Genomic DNA, 6,908 nt, shown 5'->3' with positions numbered 1-6,908 from the left:
ACCTTTATGAAAATAATCCCTAAATGGTCAAAGTGCTGAAAGAAGGTTAAGCTTGCTAAAGTACATAATTTACTCGTAATTTTTTTTTCTTAATGTTTTGAAGTATATGGCTGGGAAATTGAATTAAAAAATGAAGACTGTAAAAATATTTATCTGATAGAAATGGGAATTTGAGTTTTCATAATCTAAAATAAAGATGGATTTCACACATGAGGAAGTTCTGACTGGAGGAAGCAAAGTCATGGAGATAAAAGAGAAGTCCAAGTTAGAAACTGAATAAAACAGAGTCCACAGAGCTGTGTAGTCAACAGATGTAACAAATGTGAGCAGGGACCAAAAGTAATATTTCCTGCTTTAAGACAAACTCATTACAGAACAATTGACAAGCTCTGTAGGTAATCTAAGAAAGTTATTCTGTTTCTTTCATACCCAAATTTAATGGACAAAGAATTCTTTGCTATTTGAAGAGGTTTAGGGTATGTGGGTTGTTGTAATCTTATGGAGAGGAAGGTTTGGGGTATAATTGCTCTCTCTCTGCCTTCTCTCTTGTACAATCTACAATTTGAAAAAAGGGGAACACTTCAGAAGCTTCTCTACATTTTCTTTTATTGTTTTCAGTGGCTTAAGACTTCACAGTTCAGAGAGTAATTCCCTAACATTTTGTTTGTCTCAAGGTTTCTGCTTGGGAACCAATTTTCCCAAGAGTCTAACACTGCATTAGCGACCAGCAAAGTCAGCAAGACTAGAAAACTATGCACGGGAAAAGATTAAGACTTTTTTTTTTATTTTAGGAAAGACTTTAACCCTGCTTCAAAGGCCCAAGAATAACAAGGCAGCAAATTCATCCATTCTGAGAGTGGAAAGGTCCACCCGTAAATGAGTGAATCATCCCAGGAGGGGACAATATGGAGCAATGTTCCTTAAGGAGACCAAGGCTTTCATTCTAAAATTACTAGAGTTCCTGAGTACATGTGTTTACCTACTTAAAAGACTCATTCCTTGATTTTAGTAAATTTGTACCCACTTTTTCCAACAGACATTGTTTGAATTTTGAAAGAGTAGAACCCATATTTAGAGATAAACTGTTTTGCTATGTCTTGAATTTTTTTATTCTGCCTTCTGTTAGTGAATGACTTATTAAGAAATACTTTTAACAGCTGTGTCACCCTCCACTTACCCCTACCCTAAGCCAAGACATAATTGTAAATAGATTTTTGGGGAAAGTTTACTCATGAAGTCCATCCTTGTCAAGAGCAGGACAGTGAAACTACCCTACTCTTTTGCCAGACCAGATATTATATAGAAACAGAGTAAAGAAGGGATAGTGCCTGCAATGATCCAGAGTCAAATGCAAGTTTTCTCATGGAATGGAGCTGCTATTATTGTTTACCTTCACTATGAAATTCAAAGTTACATTCTCATATTCTTGCTCCCACTGTACACAGGGATAATTGTGAAAGCATCTGAAAAGGAATTACAGTCATATGACTTTCCTCTATGTGAAATTATTCCAAATTTTCATCATGAATGCAGGAGGGATTTTTGAATAAATCTAGAGAAAGAAAAGGGAACTTAAGTAGAGTTTGTGTTAAAAAAGGGGTCCTACCTAGCCAGGTTACAAATTTTTCTAAAAAAATAAATATTTAATTAAGTTATTTGAGTACAACAGCTATATTCACTAAGTTCTTTTTTTTAAAGCTTATTTTCTTAATATCAAACTTCTTTTCCTAAACAGATTTCCCTAGTCCTCATATCAGTAATACATTCCTGGAAGGTTAATATATTCTTTTTTTTGTTTTTTGGTTATTTTTTTTTTGATTTTTCAAGGCAATGGGGTTAAGTGGCTTGGCCAAGGCCACACGGCTAGGTAATTATTAAGCCTCTGAGGTCGGATTTGAACCCAGGTACTCCTGACTCCAAGCCCGGTGCTCTATCCACTGTGCCACCTAGCCGCCCCCAAGTTAATACATTCTTTCTTTTTTTCGCTATTCCAAATATTTTAATAAGAGTTCTCTGCAAGGCATTTAGAACACCAATTTGTGAGGATAAATCCATTGTTGAGAGAGAATACAGAACTCAGATAACCGCGGAGCTGAGGAGCTGAGAGTCCACTGCTTTTTGGTCAGCCTTGCGCTGCTCTGTAATCTCATATTTCTCTTTCTCTGTGTCAAAAATCTCTCCTTCTTGGTGTCTGGGTTTACGGAGCCTCTTCTTCTTAAAGTAAGCATCAGTAAGATGATTTGGAATTTTTACACCAGAAAGGTTAACCCTAGTAGAGGTGGCAATGACAAATTTCTGATGGGTCCTTCATAGAGGAACCCGATTGATGGTCAGAGGTCCAGTCACCAGTAGCAAACCACTAGCCAGCTGCTTCAGGAAAACCAACACTCTTGCCCCTGTGGCGGCCAGTGAGCAAAATCAGAACTGTGCCTGGGTTGATGCTAGACCCTAGTTTCCTCACATGCTGGCTGAAGGGTTTTTTGCCATGACTTAGGAGTTTTCTCGGCACATCTTCAGTAGGGTAATACCTGGCCATTTTGCGAATCTTTACCACTCGGTTTCCTCCATTTTTATCACCACCAACTGGCTTTGAGATAGTAGCAGGCACCCTGCCTTTCTTTTTCCTTTCAATTCAGGTTTTTGGTGCAGCATATTTCCGCTTGTACATGGCTCTGCAGGAATACATTGCAGACCTGGAGTATCTGCCGATTCCTCGGGCCAAGACTGGGTTTCGACTGCAATGCTTTCGGGGTTTTTTCACCACCTTTTCAGCCCCATCTTCCTTTTTGGCCTTCCTTTCCTTTTTTTCCTTTCTGACCTTTTCCTTTGGAGGCTTTGGGGGGTTTTTTGTCCACCATCTTGAGAGAAGGGGAAAGAGCAAGTTAATACATTCTTGACCAAGCCTTGAGCAGTGAGAGAGAACAAAATAATAATTCTTCCAGGTTCCCATAAATTAGAGATATAGAGATACTTCTCTTAAGTTACTTCTTTGGAGAGTAGTCTTGTTTTTTGTTTTTTAAGACTGCTTCAGTTATGCTAGTTTTTCAGACTGGTTAACACTTTTGTCACAACAACATAATAAAAACACATTAATAAAGGAAAAAGTATTATAAAGGCTATAGTAGTATTTTTAATTTTGTCTTCCTGATCTTTGGAGGAAACAGAGAAGAAAAAAAGAAGAAATAAAAAAGTAAAAGAACTAAATAAGGAAAAGAAGCCAGAGATAATTCACTCAAATTAAGTAGAGTACACTTTTTCTCCAGCATGGTTTTCTGTCCTATGTCTTGGAGACCCACGAAAATTATAGTCTATGTGGGTTCTCCTTAAAATGTAGTCAATCAAGCTGTAGTCATCCTAAAATCTTGTAGACCCTTAAATTAGACCAGAAATAGTGTCTTGATTAGTATTGCAGTCTTCTCTACCATCATGGATTAGAATTAGAGATGTGTTGTTGCTTTCCCCTTTGTATTCCCCTCATTCATCTGTTAGAACAACTGTTCTTTTTCTTGATTTATACTCTCTTCCTGTTTTAGCAAAAATCATCTCTTCTATATGAAAACCTTTCTCAGTCCCTTTTAGTGCCTTCTTTCTGAGAATATCTCCAATTTATCTTGTGTTTATCTTGTCTGTACACATTTGTTGGAATAGTGTCTCTCCTATCAGACAGTGAATTCCTTTAAAACAAATCATTTTATTGTATTTATTTTATTTTTTAGTTTTTTTACTTGTATCCCCAGAACTTAAACCAATTGAAAAAACTTTAGTGATTTTTGATTGATTTGAATTCTTCATAATAGTCAACTTATTAGTGATGGTTTCATTTTTTTATTCACATATACATATAAATATATATGTGTACACAAACATACATACATATATATGTATAGTTTCATATATATGTATATATACATACATATATATATACATATAAAACCCTACATACATATATAACCTTATTTGTTTTTTTTTAACAGATTACATATGCAAGTATATCCATTCATCTCCTTTCTTACATTCCAGCTGCTGGAGTGAGCCTCCTATCACTGATAGCCACACATATCCTTGAAAACATCTTTCATATATATCATATATATATATTATATATCTTTTTCATAGGTTGGCAATATGAAGTATTATTTTATTTAAGTTGTTTTAAAATACTCTATTATGCTTTTTGCTTTTAAATCAACTAAATTTCTCCCTATATATATCCCTTTTCCTATCCTTATATTTAACATATCACCACAACCAAAAATAATATTTTGAAGTTATAATAGAGGAAATATTCAGCTATAGCCTTCTCATATCATTATTCAATGACTAACAAGTCTTTTAGAAAAAAAATAGATTACAGCAATTAATTACATACTTTTAGTTTCAAAAAAATCAATATAATTCTTGAAATCTAGGCAGCGAAGTTACCAATAAGAAGAATGTTAAGAGAGGAAGCTTTGATCTCTGTAACTCTAAAATCTCAAGAACAAGAAAAATAAATCTATGAAGGTGCATTGGAGGATTAGTGCCTAGTCAAACAAAGTGAGAAAGTGGATTTTAAATCTACAGTCAAGAAGACCTGAATTCAAATCTAGTCTCAGGCAATACTTTGAGACCTTGGAAAATTTACTCAAATTTTTTACTTCAGTTTCTTCTAATGGAAAATGAAAGTAATATTAGCATTCATGTCCTATAATTATTATGAGATTCAGATGAGATAGTATTTGTAGAGCATAGCATAATTCTTGGCAGATAGAGGTTGCTTAATAAATGTTACTTTCCTCTCTTCTTTTTCAATCTTTGCCTTCAAATCTTAGCCTGGACACTATGAAATTTTGAGAACATTACACTTGTCCTTGGGCTTTAGTTTTATCTTCATTAAGATTTTTAAATAGTTTATGCCCATCTCAATCTGTGTTTTGTATCTGTGTATGTTTGTGTAGTAATATGGAATAACTAATTCCCATTAATTGGAATAATTTTGAGATATGTCATGAAAGATTTCTCTTTCTTTCTTTCTTTCTTTCTTTCTTTCTTTCTTTCTCCTCTCTCTCTCTCTCTTTCTTTTTATTTTACTAATAGTTATCATATTCAAATGTGTGTCACAGTCAAGAACTCTACAGACATACAGGCTAACCTTGTTTTCATTAGAATCTTTATATATATATATATTTTTTTTTTGGCAAGGCAATGGGGTTAGGTAACTTGTCCAAGGTCACATAATTAGGTAATTATTAAATGTTTGAGGCTGGATTTTTAACTCACATCCTCCTGACTCCAGGGTAGGCACTTGAGCCACTGCACAACCTAGCTACCCCCTTAAACTACTTAAAAATTCAAGAGAGCGAAAGCCAGAGGAAAATGAGAAAGGGAGAGAAAATCATCTTATATTTTCGATCCTCCAATTCGGAGGTGTCTATTCAAATTTTAAATGAAGATACTCTTTGTTTTTCTAATTTCATTCAAAGTTGAAATAGTAAAGCATTTTAAAGAATTTTTCCCCTGAATTTTTGACAAGTCTACCAAGAAAAAATATATATAACAAATAAGGATTTTTTGATTAAGTGATTTTTCATAGTACTACTTTGAGCTATGAATCAAAACATATATGCTTGTCTAACATAAGCATCATGAATAATCTAACAATAATGAAATCTGAGGTTTTTTTACTCATATGTTTATGAAACTGAAATCTGATCCTTTTATACTCCAAGGAAGGATAACAATCAGAAACACCAAATATCAAATAAACTAATAGTTCCTATCCTGGGAAACATATGCAATTTTCATATAGGGAGCAATAATAATGGATTTCTGGTTGTGAAATATTGTGAAATAACTATTATTAGGAAATAGTCAAGATTAAAAAATGAACATTTTAAGCTACTATTTTTTTTTTATTTTTCTCTTCATTCAATGTGAATATCAGTCCGGGAATGATCTCATAGGTTCTTATTAGTTTGAAGAAATTTGCCAAAATGAAATAGAAAGCTTTTCTAAGTAATCTTGATCTTTAAGTAATAGTTTTACTAATTAAAATGTTATTAGGATATTTTTTAAAGAACAAAAACCAAAGTTACTTTCCAATAATATTGTAAAACATTTGACACACAAGTCAGTTTCTCTTTAGTGACCATCATATAGTCTATTGACTTTAATAATAAATGAGTTAGGGACAGTTGGATAGTGTAGTGGATAGAGCATGGGTACTGGAGCCAGGAGGACCTAAGTTCAAATCTGGCCTCATTCTTAAAAATTGCCTAGCTGTTTGACCTTAGTCAAGTCACTTAACCCCATTGCCTTAAATAAATAAATACAAATTAGAAAAAGTCACTTTTTTCTTATAAAACTATAAATATAAAGATATTTTTCCTTTCACTTAATTGTTAGAAGACAAAATTTTCCTCAATTATAGTAAGTGTAAACAAAGTCAAGTTCCATATTTCTTTGCTATTCAAACTAAATTTAACTTTCTTAGCTTTAAATCAGTATATACCAGTTTCCTCAATCCAGCTGCTTAGAAGCTCAGGTCAAATGAAGTCATGGTTATATGTTTAATAGCCACATTAAATTTTGATGAGTTAGAGAAACAAGGAAAAAGAGGGTGTGAGACAAAGAAACAAAATCCTCCTCCCACTTCAAGCTGGTTAGATTTTTTTGTTTGTTTTTGTTTAAAAATTAATACACTTAATCTGGTCTCAGGCACTTAATACTTACTAACTGTGTGACCTTGGACAGGTCACTTAACACTATTACCTTGAAAAAAAAATAATGTCCTAGTCACTAAGAATTCAGGTTGAGAATATGTTTGATTCATCTGATTGAATAAGTATATCTTTAATATATTTGACATAATGCTATATCCTAGTGTTAAACAGACAAAAGAAAATATACCCCACCCCTTTGATGAACTT

At 33.3% G+C, this 6,908-nt stretch overlaps 1 pseudogene; it reads right to left on the bottom strand.

Annotated features, from left to right (window-relative positions):
* Nucleotides 1–2,024: 2,024 nt before the first annotated feature.
* On the bottom strand, nt 2,025–2,701 carry LOC141516355 (large ribosomal subunit protein eL6-like; annotated as a pseudogene).
* Between the last annotated feature and the right edge of the window lie 4,207 nt (nt 2,702–6,908).

Source organism: Macrotis lagotis, chromosome 3 (assembly GCF_037893015.1).
Source record: "Macrotis lagotis isolate mMagLag1 chromosome 3, bilby.v1.9.chrom.fasta, whole genome shotgun sequence".
In the NCBI taxonomy this organism is placed as follows: domain Eukaryota; kingdom Metazoa; phylum Chordata; class Mammalia; order Peramelemorphia; family Peramelidae; genus Macrotis; species Macrotis lagotis.
The sequence above is the reverse complement of the archived record's forward strand: the minus strand, read 5'-3'. Positions and strand labels throughout refer to the sequence as shown.